Raw genomic sequence first — 13,401 nt, forward strand, 5'->3', positions numbered from 1 at the left:
CATGTAATTCAGATTTGCAGAATTAAGAAAATACATTTTGAGGAAATTCAGGATATAAAACTGTAAGTATATTTTACTTTGCCATTCTTATCACCAGCTAAAGAAGAGAGTATATGACTTGTCACTTGTATGTTATTTGTAAGGACCTTATCTTGCGTATCTTATATAATGTAGCTAGACTAAATTTGTAACATTGTATCAACACGGATTGTGCCAAAGCAGCTGGTATGTGGCAGACCACGAAACATCTGTTTTAGTTCATTCAGAAACAATATTAAACAACCACAACGTAAAGAGCATCTTACGCGAGTGTATATGATTTGTGTACAAATCAAAAGTGCTGGCGTCTGCGTTCATTGCTTGTTTACAATAGAAAGTAGTTCCTTTATGCACGTGAATGCTATATGTGTATTGTCGCGCGAGTTCAGTATCGGGTAATACTGAACGATTCTGACAATGTAAAGTTAAGGGTTGGGGGTAAATGAGCATATAATAAAATCTAATATTTAATTATGCTTGTATTTGTAAGGGAATCGTACTTCCACTAACCTTATTTAGATAATTAAACAACAAAAGCTAGCAGATATAAATATTACGAGAGACATTTGTCCTTATTTGTAAAGTTATTTAAAGTTATTGCGCAAAAAAATTATTTAATAAAATATCTCCAGCATAAATCAGTGATCTCCTAATTCCAGCTTCCATGTACATAATATATGTTTCATTTTCGAACTCATTTATTTGACTAAATTCAACACCAACCTGTACAAACATCTTTAACATATTTCACAGCTACATTTGTCTAATATCATTCTGAATGATATTAAACAAAACCCTGGATATAAGTGTGTTAGACATTGTGGTAAGGAAAAAATACTACTTTTATATGCTTAATATTCTATTGTTTAAGGATTATATGGAAAATTGGTTGATTCTTAACAAGATGTATTCTCCACAGAAATTAAAGTTGAAACTACTACTACTACTACTACTACTAACAACAACAACAATAATGAGACATTTAGCATTTTCAATGATCAATATAAACAGTCATATGCTTCACATCGAAATAGAAGTCCAACTTATCATGACCCTTTCATCTAGACTACATTATAACATGTGATCTTTTCCAAGTATGATTGCTCTGATGTAATTTATATTAAACATATTAGTTAGCAAAAACATTCCTTTCAATAATAATATGCAATCCATATTGCATTATGTATATTTCCTTCGATCAAATTAATTGCTCTTTTTTCTGCAATAGTTTTGTTAGCTAACATTTTGTATTATTCAAGGCAATAATTCACACACGATTATATGTAACTGGTCTTTTTTCTTGATACGAACTACTATCTGAATCAAAGTGTGTATTCCGCCAAGACCGCAGCACATATTACATGGTCTTCAGTGCGTGGGAAATAAAGGAGAAATCCATGAATCTCACCAAGACTTTCGACTCTGTAAAGAGAGAATCCCCGTGGTTCGTCTTTGAAAACCTTGTCTGCTTCAAACGTTCACCACCTTACAGTTGTTCTGTGACGCAACGACAGCATAGGTCTTGACCAGTGGGGAATACTCAGAGTACACTTGCATTTCGACCGGAGTGAAGCAGGGCTGTGTGATATCACCGATGCTATTCAACTACTTCTTCACATAAGTTCTATGCAGTGAAGGACGTAGACGTTGGAGGATTTATCAAGAATCGCCTTGATGGATTCCTGTTTGACTTACGTCGGCTCTCTGCAAGAACACATATACTGGACAGACTACCTATCGCATCTCTGTTTGCAAATTACTGTACACTTAAGACACACAAGAAAAACCCCTACTTACCATTGTGAGCAAGTACTCTGGGGCATCCAGCTGTCTGGATTGACAATAAACATGAACAAATCAGAAATACTCCTTCCGCCAACTCCTTATACAAATCCACCACAATCCATCATTAAGATCGAGGGAAGATAGTTGAAGAATGTGGATAACGTTATAAATATCAGAAGCACGATATCTTCAGGTAGGTCTCTGGACAAAGAAAGTACAGCCATGATCCAGGAAACAAGCCATACCCTGGGAGGACTTCGTTTCAGAGTACGAGAGCAAAAAGAGAGTCTGATGCTCACCAATATCAATGTCTATGAAGCTGTCGTCCTCACCTCCCAGCTCTATGCCTGTGAAAACTGTACTGTCTATTGCAGGTATGTGCAGCACCTCGCGGAATTCCACACGTGGTCACTACGATCAATTTTAAGCATGGGTTTATGATAATAAATCTCACTTAATCAACTTAAACACATTTGGTCATTTTTTAATTCCCACAATCTAAAAAAGCAATAGTTATGACGTATTTAAAGACATATCTGCAAAGACAGCTGAATGTTTTGCTTACAACATGGCAGCTATTGGAAATGTCAAATGTTTTTGAGGGTCAGTTTTGTGTGATTTATGTCCATGCCTGTCATAGTCATATTTAATGCATGTTCACTGTTTCAAATTCAAACACAAAGCACAATTTAATGTCTGTCATGTGCTCCCACGCTTAATTACAATACTTCTATCATAATTATATGACGATCTGAGAAATGTTTCACCACGTTGCACGCATAATTGTGATATTACATCTAGGCCGATAATGTGTTCAAGCACACAATAGTGTCAGGGTCATTCATGTCCTTGAAACGTAGATCTAGGTATTTAACATATCATGGAGAGTTTTATGTGCCTGTCGTCAACCTTAGCTAATCATGTTGTAATGTCTGTTCATCCGTCCCTATGTAGGACAATTTTATCAATGTTATGTACATACAATAACACCAATGTGATGTACATACAATAACCTAAATTTTTGCCATCTAGATCTACCTTACGGGGATGGATTGCACATTGAGTAAATAATAAAACTAATCACGCCTTGCTCAAAGGTGAAAGTTTATGTGACTGAAATCATGAAATGAAAATCATGATAGTCAGAAAGTGGTAATCGTTATGTGTTAAGGATTGTTGATTTAGCTACCCGATACCCAGAGGCCGTTGCGTTCAAAAACACAGTATAATTTACAGGCTTTGTTCGGAGTTTGAACCAGAGTTAGTGTTCTTGAAGAGATACTAACTAACCAAGGGAGGCAGTTTGTTAGCCAGGTGATGCAAGACGTGAACCGGTTACTTTCCATTATGCACCTGACTACTACCCACTATTAACCGCAGTGCAATGATCTAGTAGAACGTTTCCATGGGACTTTGAAGCAAGCTCTAATGAAAATGTGCAAAAGGTCAACCCTAGGACTGGGATTGATACCTTCCCGCGAAACATTTCGCGTACCGCGAAGTACCCCAAGCTAGTCTAGGATTTTCACTTTTCGAACTAGTTTACGGGAGGACAGTGAGAAGACCCATCGCTCAATTTAAAAAGTTATGGACGGATGAAAAAGCATGTGAGGAAGTACGAACAACGTATCAGTATGTTGTTCATCTTCGTAACAAGCTGCAGGAACTTTGCAACTTGGCTCAGAAGAATATCCGTGGCGCACAAGGACATCAAGCCAAGTACTACGACAAGAGAGCTAAGGAACTGGAGTTTGAAGTGGGTGACATGGTGCTGTTGTTGATACCGTTAGATCACAACAAGCTCCAAGTATCCTAGAGGGGATGAAACGCCTGTGAAACTGAAACTCTATTCACTACCTCATACGAAATTAGAAACTATAAGGGGCTAAATTAAAACTATGCTTGACTTAGGGGCCGAGTCTGCATATAGTTCACCGGTTGCTTTGGTCAAGAAGAAGGATGCTGATCACCGCTTGTGTGTCGACTTTTGGAAATTAAACAGGATCACATAATTTCAGGTTGAAATGTTACAGGATCCTGAGTCAATATTTGCCGGAGTAACCAACGCCAAATATTTTTCTAAAATAGACTTGCCCAAGAGATATTGGCAAGTTCCAGTTCGTAGGGAAGACCGTCCAAAATTTGCCATTGCAACTCCAGATGGGACATATTAATGTGTAGTCATGCCATTTGGGGTCCAGAATGCACCCATCATTTTCACCAGAATGATGGGGAAACTGCTAGATCCTTTAAGAGGGACTGTTGTTTCAAAAAAGACATGGACGATTTGTGACACCTACTTGGGAAAACACGTGGTCTTACTGAGAAAAATTATGGAACGACATAAACATACAGGGCTCACTGCCCGTCCATCTAAATTTCACACAATATTTCGAAAACTGACTTATCTATGACACACACTCAGTGAAGATACATTAACCAAATATAGTGTTGAAGTCGACCAACTTCGGAGCGCCGAACGTCCAACTACGAAGACAGAAGTGCGATCTTTTTAAGGACTTGCAAGTTATTATCTTAAGTATGTTGCATACTTCTGCGCAATTGCTAGTCCCTTGACTGACGTGACAACGATGAAGTCTCCGACGAAGATTACTTGGAAAGGCGCTTGTGAGAGAGCATTTCAGACGTTAATGGATAGGCTGACGTCAGAAGCCGTAGTAGACTACCGAACGTGACAAAGAACTTTCTTTTACGTACCGACGCTTCTGACAGGGGTATTCGTGCAGTGTTACTGTAGGAGCATGATGGGAACTTATTTCCGGTTGCTTATGGTAGCAGGAAGTTGTCGCCAGAAGACCGTAATTATTCTGTTACCGAAAGAGAATGCCTAGCGATTATCTTTGGGATCTCTATTTCAGCGCCATCTGTATAGGCGAAAGTTTATTCTGGAAACTGACCACCAGCTACTTGCTTATTTGGCTCAAGCTAAAGTGACAAATGAAAGTTTAATGAGATGGTCATTATTTTTTCAGCAATATCAAGTTCAATTGCGTTCCATTAAGGGAAGCGCCAATGCTTGAAAGGAACCCATGTCAAATTATCATTTTCAAAGGGAAGTTGATATACAACATATTCCACAGATTCTAGGCTGTCCAAAATATGAAGAAAGAATTAATTATCATGGGAAACATTTAGGACGCTGGGTACGATTGGTCAGAGTAAATTATGGCGTACACTTTGGCAATAATGTGAATTTAAAGTGACCAACTTGGTCGAAATTCTTTAATCCAAAATTCCTGAGAGGAGAAGTTTACCACGAGGAAGATTAAAAATAATATGGCTTTACTCGTTAAACAAGAAATGGGGATGAAGACAGTTGTCTTGTGCGTCCTAATTTTAGTGCTAGGACGCACAATTTCTGAAAGAGAACAACATTAAGGTACGCAAGTTTAATTTTCACGTAATTTTCTATTTTTGATTGTTGGTTTTATGCAAATGTGTTTGATATGTCTAGTAACCATATTATGTATTGTTTATTCAGTTTCATGCAAATCTGTTGATGCTAGACTTGTTATGCAATTTATCTTTTTAACTTTACAGTTATTAGTTGATTGATAGAATCGACGGATCGCATGAGATCCAAATTTCATATGTGCAGGATTTTGTTGGGTGATATGAAGTAATTCCGTTTGTCTGTTAGGACGATACTGATTATCGTGATTTAACGATAATTACATATTTATATCTGATTATGTAATGTTTATATAATCTTGTAGGTTAGAGATTGCTGTCAGCTAGAATTTTGTGATTTTTATGCAATAGTAATCGAGCATGTGATAGCGTAGGTGAAGAGATACGGTAATGTTAGATGCACCGCTCACATGTTAATTTATGATCGGTGCTGTGAAGTAAGAGTGATGATCTATCAAATTAGGTCCGAATGTATGCAGTATTTGGAAACTATTCATGCTTCTGTGTAACTTCAATGAGGCTATTTTATATCCGTATAGAATGTGATACGTATAGAGTTTTAGGGGTAATTTTGTTCTTTAAGGAAACAGCTTTCTCGGAGAGACAGGACACTCCGAAGACGGAAGTCGGAAGTCCGGAAATAGATGACGTGTTCGAAATAAAAACTAGGAAGTCCAGGAAGCGATGAAGCGTTCAGAATAGGAAGACGTGATACACGGGTCACGAGAGGAAGATGATGCAATTAGTCGTGGACATTGCACTCTTTTCACTACTCGCTATTGTGATGAAATAAATCGAAATTAGATACTGCTATTAAATTCTGTTGACATAACTTAGGTTGAATTGGAGTTGCCGCTATTAATTGTCATTGATTAAATTTTGTTATTTTTCTTGTCCAAGGGAGCTCGTATTGTATAATTTATTCCCAATAGTCTTGCTCAGTTCTCTGTTGATGTTCTATCTACCCACTCACACCGGGTCATAAAATTGAGGAAGGTCATCCCTTAGATAACGCCAGCCAAATCCAATTAACCACCCCTCTTAGTAAGAGGGCGAAGTAACAAAGTGTGGTCTAAGGTCCGGGATATTTTGAACAGTGTGAGTGACAGAGGTTGAGTAGGATATTGAATAGGAAGTAGCAGTGATAAATTTGGTTAATGTTTAAGCAAGGAATTACGAGAATGATTCGAGTCAATATCTATGCATTCTGTAGTTAGTGCATGCCATTGTTTTATATTTTTAATGTATATTATGACATTGTAAGAAATTAAGATTTCGTACCTGAACTGCTTTGATAGTGTGATCGTTGTCTGAATTCAAGTAATTCAGAAAGAAATATTACCTTTAGTTAGTCTTGCAAGAAGAGATAATTAAAAATGATGTCCCCAGGGAGTAATTGCACATTGTTGGCACAAGCAAGCTGCATTTAGAGAGAAATTCAGATTTTTTTTTACTGCCAAATGCTGTTAGGTTGCTTTAGAGTGAATTAAGGAAGTCAGTAGGTTAAGACTTTATTGGAATAGAATAAGGGTAAGTATTCCTAAGGAAGCTGTTTCCTGTAAGGCAGTAAGAGTTAGTAAATACTTAAGTTGGTGATACAGTCGAGTAGACTAGAATGGCAACTGATGGGCAGTGGGTCAAAGAGTTTAAGTCTATTGGTAAACACGAATTAGAATTCAAAGGGACTCAGTTAGTGGAATTTGTAGAGCGGAGTCTCAGGGAATACAGAGAACAGCAGGCGGCAGGGAAAGAAATAATTAGACAAGCTGAGGAAAAAGAAAGAATTAGACAAGTCGAGGAAAGAGAAAGGATTAGACAAGCATAAGAAAAAAGAGAAAGAGAAATCGAATTAGCCAGATTGCAGGCCGAAGAAAGAGGCAGGGGGAGAGAACATACGTTAGCCATGGAGAGACTAAGGATCAAAGCAGATTTTAGGAGGGGCAGAGCACTGGATGAACATTCAGGATCCACAAGCAGAAGATCATAGAACAGAAGTACCGTCCAGATAAAAATGCTGATTTTTAACGACAGCGACACAATCATGGATAACTTTTTAACTCAGTTTTAAAAGTTAGCTTTAATCCATCATATACCCAAAGAACAGTGGGCCATTAATATCTCTTCACGTTTGCAAGGAGTTTCCAAAGATCTGTATCATAACATGGCTCCGTCTGAAGTAGATGATTAAGACGCTCTCAGGAAAGGCACTAAGAGTTGTCGGCTGAAAGTTTCGCAGACTTTTCGGAGAATCGTTTACCCGAACAACGGAGACACATGTGCAATTTCATATACACGTATGCGTGCTTTTAAATCTATTAAAATGACAGGCATCGTGCTCACTTATGAAGACATGCGGGAAGAGATCCTGAAAGAACTTGTCCTAAGTACGTATTGGAAAGACCTGATTGTATTTTTAGCGGAGCGTGATTTCGCGTCCTTAGAATATTTTAGTGTCATGGCTGAGAGATATGAGAGTGCACACTCTCGTCCAACCACCTAGGGTGGCAGAGATTGACCCAGCGTCACTGACTTTAGAAGAGCTAACGGTTTGGAACCTTATAGACGGAAAGGTCAAAATGGTTGGAAGCTAGGAGCTGATAATCTAAGCTGTGATCAGTTACGTGGCCCAGGAAAGACCCAAATGGAGGATAATGGTACCCTTAGTAAGAAAGTTTTATGCTACTGCTGCAACAAACCTGGCCATATTCTCAAATATCGTCCCACGATAAATGCAGTGACACCAGACACTGGTGGATGGTGTAAACCAGTAGAATGTTTGAGTACAGCAACAACTACGGTGAATGGAGAGAAGGCTACTGTGCTGTATGACACCGGCTGTAGTTATTCAGCCTTTGTAGATAGCAAATTTGTCAAATATACTAATTAGAGAGGTGAGACAGTGGAAGTCCAATTTACTAATAGAACTAGCGATTCTCTCCCAATTGTCTGCATCGACCTCGATTCACGGTATGTTAAAGGACGAATTCAGTTAGCAATTGAACAATACCCTTACTTTTACTGGTAGTTGTTGCTCTTTTATCGGGGAATTACGCCATGTTTTCAAAGCATTATATGCTATACATGGCATAAGGAGAGAAGAAAAGACAAGAAAAATTCTTTATCACACTCATGTTACAATGCACAACATATGAGCAAAATATTAATATCTCATTTTGCATGCCTGTACATTAGCCATCGACGATTTTGTTTTCTCACAGTAAATGTAATATAGCTCAGACTGACATCATTATTACATTATTACAGTCATTACTTGAATGGAATAAGATCATGTTAAAACTTAATTATATAGACATTGGTATATTTGGGAAAACAGTTTATAAACTACTAAATACGGAAAAAAAACTAATCTCGAGCAAATAATTTACAAAAATGAATCTAAAGTACTTTTTTCTTCTTAAATATATTAAAAAACAATGATTGAACTTCAATTTTTTTAAATCCACAGGAAAAAGCATAAAGAAAACAGACGAGCAATAAACATATGCAGTTAGGTTGGTTTGAAATTAACGAAATTTTGATAACATCATATCAATCAATTTAGACAGATTTCTTAAAACACTATGTTTCTCAGAATATATTAACAAACGCTGTTGTGGTAAATTCGCCATATTTAGAAAGACGTTACATTTTTCACAATTATCATTGGGCAGTCGATTAGAAAAATTTCCGCCACAATATTCATAATATTAATAAAAAGAAAAAGTTTCATATGGCGGGGTAAAGATTCTTTTCACAGGGTCGTAACTACTCTGTAATGATACTACTGCGCAAGAATTTCACGGGGTTATAGCCCTGACAGGAAAAACTCAATATAATGGCTTACATTTCTGTCCCTTTTTGTCCTTCGGATGTGCCGGGAGCACATATGACAAAATAATAATAAGCCTATATAAGAAAGCCAACCATTTATTTGAAAAGACCAGGAATAATTGGAGTATCCACTCGGATGAAGAAACGTTTTATGAATCTGTTACGGTAGTCACGATGTTTCATCAATTAATCTATCAATGAGAATTAAAGCCTAATTGTAGTTCGTAGATATAAAGTTTCTTCTGAAATGTCCTTCGCGGTTCGTGGGGATATATATTAAAGCATTTGCTTCCAGGTTTTCAACTGAACAATAGTTAATTTTCGTTCTAGACATTTAAAACCTTACTATGTGACGAAAATGCTCGGAAATTTGAGGTCTCAGAACGTCTCACAAGTGAAACGAATAGACAGTATCTGCAACGGCAAGTTAATTCCCACAGAGAATCACACTCTGATATTCAGCTGCATTCTGCGCCAATCTACCTAGATCTATCAAAGCTGGATGAAAACCGAGTTATTGGACTCTTAGTCCTTACATATCCAATTCGTTACTGCATTTCAACTATCAGAAATACAACCACATAAAGAGAAAGCGAATCTTTAGAAGATGCATACAGGAAGGTCACGATGGATCGTCCTAATCAGAGCAAATACATTTTGTGAATTGACAGACAGAACGTTCAATATACTCAGAGTGAGTGCTAAATGGCAAAGCAGGAGGGAGATCCAACTCATCAGACAAAAGAATGGCATGAGATATCCAGAGATCAGTACATTTGCCGAAACGGTAGCTCTAAATCACACAGCTTATAAATGCTATGCCAAAGCAACCGAAGTGGAGAAAAATCTTTTACAAATACTCTGTACACAAAGACATTTCGTCGCAAGAAGGTCAAATCAAATTTTCAGTCTTGACGCCACCAAAACCTGTGCAAGCAACAACTCAAATCGAGCGCGAATTAGATAACTCAGGGAATCGGTGTGACAGAGCATCAATTACAAAACATAAATCTGTAAACGACAAACGTCTAAATTCCACACAAAACGGATTGATATACAGACCACTGGCCCAGAGGACCCTGAGTGAGTGCGGCACAGGCGTTTCTGAATTGAGCTCTAAATACACTGATTAAAATGGTGCCATGAAAAGAGCATCAGTCTTCTGGCACCAGTGGAAATCCATGCTCTAAGCCAAATACAAAGAGGATTAAGGAATGCACTAGACTTTACAAAGGATATGACGATCCCATGAATCTGTTGATTAAGTTTGGGAGTGTGGAGAGTATGGACACTGTCGATCCCCTAGATATCGTACCAGGGATCTCTCGTCATGGAATCTACTTCCACCACATATCGTAAACATGTCTGACACCATGTTACAATTGAAGTGCCGAGTATTAGGCAAATATTGATGAAAGTAGTTTTCTATTAAGGAACATGATGTAATAGCACTCTGCCTTCAGGAGAGTTTTAAAAGGAACGCAATAGCGTTATTTTCAAATAGTATTACATATACAGCAGCTTTTCTAGAAATAATGATATGGAGTAGTGTCCATCATCATAGATACTAAAACCACTAACATGCAAAATTAATCTCAATGCTACATTACAGGCTGCATGTCGTTACATACATTTATTTTACCGTGTTCAACGTGACTCCTACATAGCAGAGTAGTATGGTGGGACGGTCAGAGGACTACGGGAGTTCCATGTTAAAAAGATGATATCCACTCTGGGGACTACGTAAATTTAACATGGGAAGCAATATCCATTCTAGGGACTATGGAAATTTAACATGGGAAAAAAAGACATCCACTCTGGGGACAAGGGAATTTAACATTGGAGAAAGGTAATATCCATTCTAGGGACAATGCCATTTAAAACAATGGAAAAAAATATCCATTCTAGGGACAAAGGCAATTGAATAATAGGTTTTTTTTTGTTTTTTTTGTTAAAAATAAAAAAAATAAAAAATAAAAATAAAAAAATAAAAAATAAAAAAAGGGGGTAAGCAATGGAAAGTCATTCTCTTTTCGAGAAATGTGGGTGGCCCTGAAAAGGGCCTTTGGATTTATGTTAATATGCCCTTAACATAAAGGGCATCTGCGGCATCTTCTTGTCCTCAAGCTGCGTCTTAGTGTAGGGCCATAAATCAGAGTCCTCTTGAGGCAACCTTGTCTTTCCACGTACACTCTTCGTATCCACAGACTGGTGTCTGACTTGTGGACAACGGTCCACTTGGATCGGATATACATGAGCATGTCCGTCCTAAACATCATTGAAGACACAAGGGTGGATGATTCGACTGTGGTCCACATCTTGAGGCGACGAGAACAGGTGAATCAATGCAGTGAACTGCGCTTATTTATAGGTAGAGGAAGGATTGAAACGGATTGAGTTCATTGACCAATACAAACACGCGTTACAAAATTCAGTCAGTCCGCATCCAATCCGAAGAGAACAGTCTGTGACGTCACGTGGTCTATATAGATTCGCTAGCGCCTGTGTGCAGTCAATCTATGCGACAGTGATTCAACATGACGGAAACTCAGAAAACGATCCATTGGGGTGCACCAGCCGTGGAGACCGCCCAAGGGAACCCGGACTTACTTTCAGAAGAGGTAAATTGGGATTTTGTGGATTTTCTTACCTCGCAAGAATTTGTTCCGGAACCTTCGTCTCATTCTTCATTACCGCAAGTGGAGAATTTTAGACAGAGACAGAAAGAAGAATTGGAGAAATTTATACAACGACAAAAGGAAGCGGAACAGGCTTTTCTCCTACAGCAACAGCAGCAAGAAGAAGAGGTAAGAATAAAACAACAACAAGAAGAAGTAGCAGCAAAGAAGCAAGAGGGTGAAAATCAAACGATCACGGTACTGTTGGACATTTTAGCGGAGTTAAGAAGTCTGAAACAAATGTATCAGACTTCTTTATTACGACCGAAGAGAATACGACCTTCCCGAGCTAAACACGCCAACCCTGTGACTAAGCCTACCGTACCACCCTTAGTGATTTCAACCCAATCATCATCATCAGAAGTAGGCCTCGGCCGTGGCAAAGGCTTAAGGCAGTTAAAGTTGATTGCTTGAACTCACCCCTACACCAAAAAAGGCCCTTGTCAGGGCCACCCACGTCTCTCGAAAAGAGATAGCCTTTCCATTTGCCAATAACTCAAAAATCAACAAAAAAACCCATTTTACCCCTATAGTACGTGTCTGTGTATGAGTGCGTGAGTGTAGCTTCTTATTTTAAAATCAAAACTCAAAGACACTTACCTTATATAATTAATTTATTCTTTTATCCATAGTTACAATCCAATTCACAATTCACAACAGAGCACTTTAAAAAGTTCATACACTTCTTCTGTCTCATTGTTTAGTCTCTCTGTTTTTTCAATTTCTTCACCGTCACAGTCTTTTCCTCCTCTTCCTCCTCACTTTCTTCCTTTCTTCTTTTCTTCTCCTGTTTCTTTTTCTTCACCTGGCTGCTTTCTTCCTCTGAAGAATCTCTCTCTTCTTCTGAAGAATCCCTCTTTTCTTCTGACTCCTCTTGTTTCTTTTTTGGGCAATCTGGAGACCAATGTCCTTTTTCTTGACAATAATAACAGGTATCTTGACTTTTGTCTTTTCTAGCCCCTGTTTTATTTCTTTTTTGACGGTCTGGACACTCTGAAGACCAATGCCCTTTCTTCTGACAGATATAGCAAGTGTCTTCACTTTTTTCTCGAAAGGAAGGAGAGTAGTCCGTCGGCTGGTCTGAAGAGAATTTTCTAATGACCCCTCGCAAAGCTCTGATGAAACGTTCGATTTGGCTATTCTCTTCCATCGTTGTGTTCGGTTTGAGAGTGAAATGAATAGTGAAAGGACAAAGACACACACCCTTTTATATACGCTGGTCTGCCATGACTATAAATTAGCCCATGGTGTTTAAACTTGAGTCATTTGACGTTTTTTCACTCAAGATGAAACGATCCTATTCATTCGAGAAGAAAGAAGAAGAAAGTAAGAGGCAGAAACGTGATCTATCGCCTCGTACCAGAGCTGAAATCTTGGCACAAATTCATGCCAGTGATTTTGAAGAGGACATGAGTGAACCAGAATCCGAACCCACTAAACCAAGTTCACCACCCTTAGTCAACCCTGAAAAGTACTATTCCATTCGAGAGACGGAAAAGCGCTCCTCTAGAAAATTTAGAACTACGGCTTACAAATACTCAGTGAAGTTTAAAGATTTCAAGGCTGAAGTACCGTTAGAGAAAGCAGAAGGGTTTATTACTGGGGTGTGGGATTCTTTGCTCACTGCACTCAAGCA

This window comes from Sinohyriopsis cumingii, chromosome 7 (assembly GCF_028554795.1).
Source record: "Sinohyriopsis cumingii isolate HCF-2022 chromosome 7, ASM2855479v2, whole genome shotgun sequence".
Classification (NCBI taxonomy): domain Eukaryota; kingdom Metazoa; phylum Mollusca; class Bivalvia; order Unionida; family Unionidae; genus Sinohyriopsis; species Sinohyriopsis cumingii.